We start from the raw sequence: 13,053 nt of genomic DNA on the forward strand, positions 1-13,053 counted from the left end.
CAACCTGGCTAAATGACTACAGACCCGTAGCACTCACATCCATAGCCATGAAGTGCTTTAAAAGGTTGGTAATGATTCACATCCACACCATTATCCCAGAAACCCTAGACCCACTTCAATTTGCATACCGCACAAACAGATCCACAGATGATTCAATATCTATTGCACTCCACACTGCCCTTTCCCACCTGGACAAAAGGAACACTTATGTGAGAATGCTATTCATTGACTTCAGCTCTGTGTTCAACATCATAGTGCCCTCAAAGCTCATCACTAAGCTAAGGATCCTGGGACTAAACACCTCCCTCTGCAACTGGATCCTGGACTTCCTGACGGGCCACCCCCAGGTGGTGAGGGTAGGTAGTAACACATCTGCCACTCATTCTCAACACTGGAGCTCTCCAGGGGTGCATGCTCAGTCCTCTCCTGTACTCCCTGTTCACCCACAACTGCATGGCCAGGCATGACTCCAACACCATCATTAAGTTTGCAGACGACACAACAGTGGTAAGCCTGATCACCGACAATGATGAGACAGCCTATAGGGAGGAAGTCAGAGACCTGGCCGGGTGGTGCCAGAATAACAACCTATCCCTCAACGTAACCAAGACTAAGGAGATTATTGTGGACTACAGGAAAAGGAGGACCGAGCACGCCCCCATTCTCATCGACGGGGCTGTAGTGGAGCAGGTTGAGAGCGTCAAGTTCTTTTGTGTCCACGTGAGTGCTACGGGTCGGTAATCATTTAGGCAGGTTACCTTTGTGTTCTTGGGCACAGTCACTATGGTGGTCTGCTTAAAACATATTGGTATTACAGACTCGGACAGGGAGAGGTTGAAAATGTCAGTGAAGACACTTGCCAGTTGGTCAGCGCATGCTCGCAGTACACGTCCGTCCTGGTAATGCGTCTGGCCCTGCGGCATTGTGAATGTTGACCTGTCTAAAGGACTTACTCACATCGGCTGCGGAGAGCGTGAGTAAGACCTTTAGACAGGTCAACATTCACAGTTCACAACATTCACAGTTGATGTTGAGATGTGTCTATTACTTGAACTCTGTGATGCATTTATTTGGTCTGCAATCTGAGGTGCTGTTAATTGCCGATTTCTGAGGCTGATAACTTTAATGAACTTATCCTCTGCAGCAGAGGTAACTCTTGGTCTTCCTTTCGTGGTCCTCATGAGAGCCAGTTTCATCATAGCACTTGGTTTTTGCAACTGCACTTGAATAAACTTTCAATGTTCTTGAGATTTTCTGGATTGACTGACCTTCATATATTAAAGTAATGATGGAATGTCATTTCTCTTTGCTTATTTGAGCTGTTCTTGCCATAATATGGAGTTGGTCTTTTACAAAATAGGGCTATTTTCTATATACCAACCATACCTATATACCAAACTGATTGGCTCAAACGCATTAAGGAAAGAAATTCCACGAATAAACTTTTAACAAGGCACACCTGTTATTTGAAATGCATCCAGGTGACTACCTCATGAAGCTGGTTGAGGGAATGTCAAGAGTGTGCAAAGCTGTCAACAAAGGCAAACTATATTTTGATTTGTTTAACACTTTTTTGGTTATAACATGATTCCATATGTGTTATTTCAAAGTGTTGATGTCTTCACTATTATTCTACAATGTAGAAAATAGTAAAACTAAAGAAAAACTCTTGAATGAGTAGGTGTTCTAAAACTTTTGACCGGTAATGTATGTAGCATGCTACTCAATTTACCAAAAGATAATATGCAATCTCATGCATACTCTTCAACCGATTGCTTTCCGCACCCTCCCGCCCGACTAGCATCACTACTCTGGAAGGTTCTGACCTAGAATATGTGGAACACTACAAATACTTAGGTGTCTGGCTAGACTGCAAACTCTCCTTCCAGACTCACATTAAGCATCTCAAATCCAAAATTAAATCTAGAATTGGCTTCCTACTTCGCAACAAAGCCTCCTTCACTCATGCTGCCAAACATACCCTCGTAAAACTGAGTATCCTACCGATCCTTGACTTCGGCGATGTCATTTACAAAATAGCCCCCAACACTCTACTCAGCAAACTGGATGTAGTCTATCACACTGCCATCCATTTTGTCACCAAAGCCCTATATACTACCCACCACTGCGACTTGTATGCTCTCGTTGGCTGGCCCTCACTACATATTTGTCACCAAACTCACTGGCTCCAGGTTATCTATAAGTCTTTGCTAGGTAAAGCGCCACCTTATCTCAGCTCACTGGTCACCATAGCAACACCCACCCGTAGCACGAGCTCCAGCAGGTATATTTCACTGGTCATCCCCAAAGCCAACACTTACTTTGGCTGCCTTTCCTTCCAGTTCTCTGCTGCCAATGACTGGAACGAATTGCAAAAATCACTGAAGCTGGAGCCCTATATCTCCCTCTCTAACTTTAAGCATCAGCTGTCAGAGCAGCTTACCGATCACTGCACTTGTACACAGCCAATCTGTAAATAGCACACCCAACTACCTCATCCCCATAATATTACTTACCCTCTTGCTCTTTTGCACCCCAGTATCTCTACTTGCACATCATCTGCACATCTATCACTCCAGTGTTAATGCTAAATTGTAATTATTTCGCCTCAATGGCCTATTTATTGCCTTACCTCCCTACTCTTCTACATTTGCACACACACTGTACATATATTTTTCTATTGTGTTATTGACTGTACATTTGTTTATGTGTAACTCTGTGTTGCTGTTTGGAAAGGCACACACCTGTCTATTTAAGGTAACCACAGTTGGCAGTGCATGTCAGAGCAAAAACCAAGCCATGAGGTCGAAGGAATTGTCCGTAGAGCTACAAAACAGGATTGTGTACCAAAAAATGTTGGCAGCATTGAAAGTCCCCAAGAATACAGTGGCCTCCATCATTCTTAAATGGAAGAAGTTTGGAACCACCAAAACTCTTCCTAGAACTAAGCAATCGGGGAAGAAGGGCCTTGGTCAGGGAGGTGACCAAGAACCTGATAGTCACTCTGACAGAGCTCCAGAATTAGTCTGTGGAGATGGGAGAACCTTCCAGAAGGATAACTATCTCTGCAGCACTCCACCAATCAGGCCTTTATGGTAGAGTGACCAGACGGAAGCCACTGCTCAGTAGAAGACACATGACTGCCTGCTTGGAGTTCGCCAAAAGGCACTAATGGACTCTCAGACTATGAGAAACAAGATTGTTTGGTCTGACCAAACCAAGATTGAACACTTTGGCCTGAATGCAAAGCGTCACGTCTGAAGGAAACCTGGCACCATCCCTACGGTGAAGCATGGTGTTGGCAGCATCATGCTGTGGGGATGTTTTTCTGTGGCAGGGACTGGGAGACTAGTCCGGATCAAGGGAAAGATGAATGGAGAAAAGTACAGTGAGATCCATGATAAAAACCTGCTCCAGAGCACTCAGGTCCTCAAGACTGGCGCAAAGGTTCACCTTCCAACAGGACAACGACCCTAAGCACACAGCCAAGACGACGCAAGAGTGGCTTCGGGACAAGTCTATGAATGTCCTTGAGTGGCCCAGCCAGAGCCCTGACCTTAACCCGATCGCACATCTCTGGAGACCTGAAAATAGCTGTGCAGCGACACTCCCCATCCAACCTGACAGAGCTTGAGAGGATCTGCAGAGAAGAATGGTTGAAACTCCCCAAATAAAGGTGTGCAAAATTTGTAGCATCATACCCAAGAAGACTTGAGACTGTAATCACTGCCAAAGGTGCTTCAACAAAGTACTGAGTATAGGGTCTTAGGTTTTTTTTTTTTTTTTTATACTTTTGCAAAAATTTCTAAAAACTGGGTTTTTGCTTTGTAATTTGGGGTTATTGTGAGTAGATTGTTGAGGAAAATAAATAATACATTTTAGAATAAGGCTATAACATAACAAAATGTGGAAAACGTCAAGAGGTCTGAATGCACTGTAGGTACAGGAATGATTGTCGTCATCTGAGAACACGTGGTGATAACAGACTGGGACAAGGAAAGGTTGAAATTTACAGTGAATATGCCTGCCAGCTGTTCTGCACATGCTCTGAGAACGAGCTCTGGAATACTGTCAGTAACTGCCTTCACACCAGGCTCGATGTTGTTGGCATAGCAGGCATAAAATGCATTGAGTTTGTCTGGTAGAGAGGCATCATTGGGCAGATCATGATTTGGTCTTCCTTTGTAATCCGTAACGGACTGTAGCCCCTGCCACATGCGGCGGGCATGATTCCACCTTATTCCTATATTGTCCCATAGCAGGACTTCTTGTACTTATTCCGGTATTGTCCCATAGCAGGACTTCTTGTACTTATTCCTGTCCTCGGCCATAGCATCAGGGTTGTCTACAATAGCTCTGTGTGCGGTAGCCCTGTTCTTTAGTTTATCACCAACCGCTGTGCTAATCCAGGGCTTTTGATTGGGGAAGCAGCGAACCCTCATTGTGGGTACAACGTCGCCGATGTATTTTCTAATGAAGCCGGTGACGGAGGTGGTTAGCTCATCAATGTTTTTGGCGGAGTCTCTAAACATATTCCAATCAGCGCTAGCCAAGCAGTCCTATAGCATATCCTCCGAGTCTGGTGACCATTTCTCAATGGAGTGAATTGCGGGTACTTCCTGTTTCAGCTTCTGCTTGTAGACAGAAAGCAAGAGTACGGAGTCTTGATCTGATTTTCTGAATGGCGGACGAGGGAGAGCCTTGTATGCTTGCTTGTGGGTAGAATAGCAGTGGTCTAGGACTTTATCGCCCCTTGTGGAGTTGGAGACATGTTGATGGAAGTTGGGCATCACGTGTCTTAGTGACACTGAATTAATGACGCAGCCTCTGGGTGTAGGTTATCCTGCTTGTTTATAGCCTTGTACAGTTCGTTTAGCGCCAGCTGTTATTTCTATTGTCCTGAGGTGGAATGTCTACAGCAGTCACGATAACAGCTGAAAACTCCCTTGGGAGGTAGAAGGGTCGGCATTTGATCATCAGGTATTTCAAGATGGGTGAACAGTGGGTCAACACTTCCACCGCGCTGGAATTAGCACACCAGCTGGTGTTGATGAAGAGGCAAATCCCTCCCCCCCTCGAATTCCCTGACCCCACTGGGCGGAAGAATCCACCGAGTTGGATAGCCGTGGGCGGTAACTTGTCCGAGAGCTATGTTTCTAAAAAACTAAGAAAATTGGTAGCAAATCCGCGATCGGATGTCAACCATCTTATTATCAAGTGGCCAGTAGAATGGACGGCAGAGGTTTTCCCCTTAACCAGGATCCCCCCTCTCTTGCCTCTTTAACTCTGATGTTTCCTCATGGGTAGCCCAAAAATTGGGTCGGAATTACAGAGAGAGCCCAGGGCAGATGAGTAGAAGTTGAAGTAGAAGCTGGAATTGGGTTAAGGAACTGCCGATCTGATGTTCAAAAGTAATTTTTGGTTGTAAGAAATAATAGCGGATACATTTGGTAAAAATAGAGTACAAATAAACGACCAAATAATCACAAAGTAGCTAAGTTGGGTCAGAGCTTGCAAAACGGCAGCCATCCAGTACAGCGCCATCTTCTATAGTTTTGGAAACAGAAAACTGTACTGAGATCAAATGTTTTATCGATGTGAAAATTTGCAGAATGTCGGCCAAAATCCATCTTGCTCCATCTTCTCCCACTGGGCTTCCACTCATCAACTCCGAATGCTTCACGTTTATACATCTGGTGAAATATCTGACTCATTGTTCATCTGTGGCACCGCTATGTCTTCTTCGGTATTATGGCGGCCCAAACAAATGTTGTAGATGCATGCCGCTACCTACTGTATTGGCTGTGTATCAGCCTACTATTCTGTAGTATAAATTCATTACACTATGCACCGCTCTGTCAACAGAGCTCGGTGCTTATCATCAGATGTGCTAGGTTTCGAAATGTGACTTTTTGGATATAATGTTAATGATATGTTAGAGAAAGCCCCCACTGAACGATTCAGAACATGAATAATCACATTTGTCTTGGTAAAATGTATTTTATACATAAGGAAGTGACATTTCATCGCCAAAGAAAATGTTCACCTTACTAATTACAAGCTCAAAATGCAACAACATCATTGAGTAGCAGAAGGTGAGGCTTTTGCTAAAGACAGTTAGTATTGTTGCTCTACTATAAACACATTTCCTTAGAGACTTATGATACATAGCGATGCGGGCGTCCTACAGGGCTAACTAATTGTTAAGATGTCATGCACATGCTACCTTTGGCTTCACCCCGCAACTAGCCGTTTATATTCAAAGGACCCCCTACACAGGAAGTTACCACCACTATTTCGTCATAATTCCTGTCCTAGTGCGAAAATGATGAATATGAATGCCCATCCATGATGTAGGCACACTGTTTGTAAAACAGGCCTCTGGCTTTATTAGTTCTGATTCTTGTGACTAATCAATTTGCCTCTTAAGCTCTGAATATCAGCTACCCAACTTTATCAGGAGGAGTTATTCTCAGCCTGTTTGCAATGTGTTTACACAGCAGGAAATGCAGAAGTATTTTCTTTTTAGCTATGCTCAGCTGTGTGAGTAGCCTGATTCGTTTTGGCTATTTGATCAGAGAAACCTGATGGAAAAAGTTTCCTTCACATTACATTGTCATACATTTTATCTTCAGCCTGTAGGCTACAGAAAGGGCCACATACTCTTTCTACCATATGCCATGTCTGCTACAGGATTTTTTACAGAATGTTGGTGGAGCACTGCAGCAATGCATCTCTCCAACAGCACCCTGGAGAGGTGCGCTGGGAATGGACGAGATCAATATTTTCCGTCCCTGCATTTGACAAAGTGGGCACTGCTTATGACAGTGCCGCATCAGGTGTCACCTAAAAAGCCCATATGCCACTGGTTGAGAAAAATGGTTGTGATTTTTGGGCATAATTATATGAGGTTTTATGTGTTGTTGGAGGTGCGTCTTGGTCAGTTTAGCTCAGAAAATGCCGCCCTCGTCAAACTTCCATCCATATGCGGTTGCCTAATCCTGCCTAATGAGTGGGCCGGTAATGCTGTCCATGTTTACATCAGTCAGCCCGGGGAATCCTCGGTCCTGTAAGACACATGAAACACAGCTAGGTTCTCACTGCGCACAAACAGGTTGAATAAACATTGTTTCAAGGTAAATTGTCAACATATTGTGACGTGGAATCTACATGGAAAATACATTGGATTTGAAAAAAGTAATCAACTGTTGTTTTGGGGGTGAAATTTTGTGGGTGAAATTTCAACCACAGGATTATGACAACAAAGACAAACCTTGTATAAATATGTTGAATTTGTACCTTACGTTAAATCCACTCAGAAAAAAACTATAGGCTGGGCAGCACCTCTTACTGAAAGAATTGATCTATCTACAGATACCCTTTGGCCTCCCATCCAGGGTTTTAACCAAGACCAGCCCTGCTGAGCTATGCTATTTCCCTAATAATCCTGTTTACATGGATACATCTGAAATCAGGCTACCCTATGGGACTTTTGATAAATGCAGAAAATCACCAATCAAAATAAACGTTCTACCACAGTGACCATGTCATTTTTTGCAAAGCCTATTTGATTCTGAGATCGGACATATAAAGTTTGTATGTGAAAACCATTTCTAAGATGCATACTTTCAGAACTCACTACACCACAAAGAGATGGAGGCTTGCGCAACCGGTGCTAGCAAATGCACAGATCAAATACACCCCTAAAACGTCGATTAAGCTGTTTACATGTCCTAATAAATTTGAAAGAGTGCTCAGAAAAACAGCTGTTTTAATCAGCGTATGAAGTCTTCAACTATAGCTCTCCTAGCTGTGCCTTAAGTACACTTGTAGTTGTTGTGTTTGGAACACAGCCCTGCATTTATTATAATCCTCAATGTCTCATCTTTCAGAATACATTGAGTCACCTTCATTTACAGCATTTTCCTCAGCCTGACAACCAAAAATGTGCAAAAGTTGCCCAATTACCGGGAGGGATGGGAGCACCTTGTTGCACACGGCGCTCAAGTTCAGAACGTCTGTCAGTCAAAACTCATACAGTGCTGTGAAGCGCAGAGCCAGAGCTCTGACGTAATGTATAGCATGTTACTGTACAGCCACTATGTTCCAATTTAGGTACTTATTAGTGCCCAAATCTACCATTTTAAACCCTTAACCTTTATTTAATGTGCATTTAAAGTTTGATTTAGCCCTATTCTTTAACTGTTATTTAAGGTTGAGATGGAGACGTGAATCCAACATACAGTATAAATTATTAATTTGTAGACAAACCGGAATTAAAGACAGACTAAAAGCCAATTTATGCTTGAACCAGCAACGTGGCCCAGAGACTCAGTACGGAGGGTGTCACGCAATTGTTGTAACAATGCGGAGGGCTCCGTATAGCTCCGCATTGACATGATTGGTTGACGGTAGGTGGGGGCGGGCGGGAGGTCCTGTAAAAAGTATGAATGCTCTGACTTCTGCGGAGGCCGCATCGCAGTAAATGCTATACGGACACTGCAGATGTCAGATTGATAATGCAGAGCCTTTAAGTCAGTGGCACAGATAGAACTATCCAAGCAGAAGATAAATCTCCTTCAAATGTTGATGTTTGGTTGCGTTGACAACCAAACACAACTCAATATCAATATTTGAAGTACAATAAATAGCCTACTAACTTGTTGACAGGTTAACAAATATGTTGTGTTCCCGTCTCCAACTCAACCAAAAATCAGTTGAAGATTAAGCCAGTTGCTCAGATGGAACTATCCAAGCAGTAGATACAGTGCTTTCAGAAAGTATTCATACCCCTTGACTTATTCCAACATGTTTTAGCAAATGTATTGAAAATTCTTAAAGTTGGTTGTTGATCATTGCTAGACAGCCATTATCAAATCTTACCATAGATTTTCAAGCCGATTTATGTCAAAACTGTAACTAAGGCCACTCAGGAACATTCACCATCATCTTGCTAAGCAACTCCAGTGTATATTTGGTCTTGTGTTTTAGGTTATTGTCCTGCTGAAAGGTGAATTTGTCTCCTAGTGTCGGTTGGAAAGCAGACTGAACCAGGTTTTACTCTGGGATTTTGCCTGTGTTTAGCTCTATTCCATTTATTTTTATAAAAATAAACTCCCTAGTTCTTGCCGATGACAGCATTCCCTTAACATGATGCTCATCCATATCTTTATATACTGTATTCTTAATTCCATTCCTTTACTTAGATCAGTGTGTATTGTTGCAAAATTGTTAGATATTACTTGTAATATACTACTGCACTGTTAGAGGTAGAAATAACATCTGCTAAACATGTGTATGTGACCAATAAAATGTGATTTGATGCCACCAAGCTTGAAAATACTGTATGAAGAGTGGCACTCAGTGATGTGTTGGATTTGCCCCAAACATAACACTTTGTATTCAGGACATTAAGTTAATTTCTTTGCCACATTTCATGTAGTTCTACTATAATGCCTAATTGTAAGCAGGATGCATGTTTTGGAATATTTTTATTATGTACATGCTTCCTTGTTTTCACTCTGTCTTTTAGTATTGTGGAGTAACTACAATGTTGTTGATCCATTCTCAGTTTTCTCCTATCACTGCCATTAAACTCCGTAACTGTTTTAAAGTCACCATTGGCCTCATGGTGAAATCCATGAGCGGTTTTCTTCCTCTCCGGCAACTTTAGAGTTAGGAAGGACGCATGTATCTTTGGAGTGACTGGGTATATTTATACACCATCCAAAGTGTAATTCAATGTCTACCTTTTTTTACCCATCTACCAATATGTGTCCTTCTTTGCAAAGCATAGGAAAACCTCCTTGGTCTTTGTGGTTGAATCTGTGTTTGAAATTCCCTGCTCGACTGAGGGACCTTACAGATAATTGTGTGGGTTAAACACTATTAATTGCACACAGAGGCCATGCAACTTATTATGTGACTTGTTAAGACATTTTTTACTCCTGAACTTACTTAGACTTGCCATACCAAAGGGGTTGAATACTTATTGACTCAAGACTTTTCGAAAAACATAATTCCTCTTTGACATTATGGGGTATTGTGTGTAAACCAGTGACAAAACATCTCAATTTAAATTCAGGCTGTAACACAACCGAATTTGGAAAAAGTCAATGAGTGTGAATACTTTCTGAAGGTACTGTATGTGGTCTCAATGTCTAAATAGTGACATCAGGGCTAGTTCAAACTGCAGGACTTGGTGAACAGGTCATGGGAGACAATAATGAATAAAGATGCTCAATCAAGCATGTGTATCTGTAGTGGGTGTTCTTCAACTCTTACATGCACTAGACCGTATTAGATAAAATCCAGAAAAATAAAAACAGACAATTGCAAATGTGGTCCCAATGTCTAAAAAGAGACAGCAAGGCTATTTCAAACTGCAGTAGGATGGTTCTCCTCACAGTTGAGTGAATCAGCCCATTATTGGTGAATAGCACTTAGTTGATCTCTGGGAGCAGGACACAGGAGAGCTGAATAGATCATGTGAGGCAAAAGTGAGATACAAAAATGAATAAAATAAATCACATCACAGCAAAGGAATGTAGTTTGTGAGCTAGAGGCAGGGTGCTCTACAATCATCCACGCCAACTATTGACAGGATAATGTGACATTTCTTATTTGTAGGAATGATCTGTGAAACTCACTCCTTAGCCTGAAGGAATGAAATGTGTGGGTCCTGCCTTGATCACTGTATCAGACTTACACTACTTGTCCTATACATTTTTGTAGTCTTAAATTACTTGGAATAAACTGAAAGCTAAAATGCTCCTTTCCCCGGAATGATATAGTAGCTAGTGATAAAACTAGCTTAACTTGATAGTAGTTTGTTGGACGGAGTTCCCTCTCGAGATGTCACCAGCTGTCTACTACCTTAGATACGAATAACGTGAATATCAGACGTGATCAGCAGAGATAGTACCATGGATAGTACACAAGATCTCATTGTTGAGTACTCAGCGGCGTTTGCCATAAAAGTAAGTATTTTGAAAAGATTTACAAGAATTGACATTGCCAACAAACAGAAGTGTGTTCAGAAGAAATAAATACACTATATGTAAAAACAACCTCCTCCCTTGACAGAGATCAATCTCAAAAACTATAGCAGATAGCTTGCTACGGCCCACCACCTACAGTGCATTCAGAAAGTATTCAGACCCCCTGACTTTTTCCATATTTTGTTACGTTACAGCCTTATTCTAAAATGTATTAAATAGTTTTTCCCCCTCATAAATCTACACACAATACCCCATAACAGCAAAGCAAAAAAGTTAGAGTTTTTTTTTTGCTAATTTATAATAAAAAATAAACAATTGAAATATCACATTTACATAAGTATATAGTTATTTTTAGGTCTCTCCAGAGATGTCCGATTGGGTTCAAGTCCGGGCCCTGGCTGGGCCACTCAAGGACATTTAGATACTTGTCCCGAAGCCACTCCTGCCTTGTCTTGGCTGTGTCCTTCGGGTCGTTATCTTGTTCGCCCCCAGTCTGAAGTCCTGAGAGCTCTGGAGCAGGTTTTCATCAAGGATCTCTCTGCACTTTGCTCCGTTCATCTTGCCTCATGCAGCGCAAAATCTCCTTCGCATAGAGTTGATCAGGCTGTTGATTGCGACCTGTGGAATGTTGTCCCACTCCTCTTCAATGGCTGTGCGAATTTGCTGGACATTGGCGGGAACATGAACACGCTGTTGTACACGTCAATCCACAGCAATGGGTGATATGTCTGAGTATGCAGGCTATGGAAGAACAGACATTTTCAGGTCCCAGGAATTGTGTTTAGATCCTTGCAACATGGGGTTGTGCATCATCATGCTGAAACATCAGGTGATGGCGGCGGATGAATGGCACGACAATGGGCCTCAGGATCTCGTTAAGATCTCAAATTGCCATCGATAAAATGCAATTCTATTCATTGTCCGCAGCTTATGCCTGCCCATACCATAACCCCACCGCCACCATTGGGCACTCTGTTCACTTCAAAAAACTGCTTTACCCCCACGACACCGTACACGTGGCCTGTGGTTGTGACGTCAGTTGGACTGACAAATTCTCGAAAACGAGACTGGACATTCTCTGGTGGACATTCTTGCAGTCAGCATGCCTTTTGCATGCTCCCTCACAACTTGAGACATCTGTGGCATTGTGCTGTGACAAAATTGCACATTAGTGGCCTTTTATTCTCCCCAGCAAAAGGTGCACCTGTGTAAAGATCATGCCGTTTAATCAGCTTCTTGATATACCACACCCGTCACCTCTATGGATTAATTTAGCAAAGGAGAAATGCTCACTAACAGGGATGTAAACATGTGTGCACAAAATTAGAGTAATAAGCTTTTTGTGTGTGTAGAACATTTCTAGGATCTTTTATTTCAGCTCAAGAAACCAACACACTACATATTTTTTTTGTTCAGTATAGTATGCCTTAAGGCAGTGTTTCCCAAACTCGGTCCTCGGGACCGCAAGGGGTGCACGTTTTGGCCCTAGCACTACACAGCTGACTCAAATAACCAATTAATCAAGCTTTAATTATTTGAGAATCAGCTGTGTAGTGCTAGGACAAAAACATGAACCCCTTGGACCGAGTTTGGGAAACACTGGCTTAAGGGATAGTTCAGCCAAATGTCTACATTTATTTCCTTATATTGAAAGCAGTCTAAGGACAAGGAGAGACTGCAACCCACGCTCTGGTTTTTGGTTGAACTATCCCCAAACAGCTAATGTAAGGATTTTCTAACCAAACAATCAATGAACTATGCCTTTACAGAGCAACTGCCCATAAAAACCAACTTCTCAAAACTGACTGTGGCATCAGGAACATTTATTCAACTGTCAAATTTTGCTACAAAATGTAAATAGGAACATTTTGATCATGAAGTCAGTCTCATCCTAAACTGAGTTGAGACTTGTGGTCATGACTGCATTCCAACGTAAATGAAGGTTGGGTTTGTTTCAAACCTGCCCACAGCACACAAGTAATCATCAATTCGCAGCTGCACGTGACCCGATCGTAATGCCTGTGGTACATTTGGTTAACTTTGGATATCCCCA

The sequence above is a fragment of the Salvelinus namaycush genome, chromosome 11, assembly GCF_016432855.1.
Source record: "Salvelinus namaycush isolate Seneca chromosome 11, SaNama_1.0, whole genome shotgun sequence".
Lineage (NCBI taxonomy): Eukaryota > Metazoa > Chordata > Actinopteri > Salmoniformes > Salmonidae > Salvelinus > Salvelinus namaycush.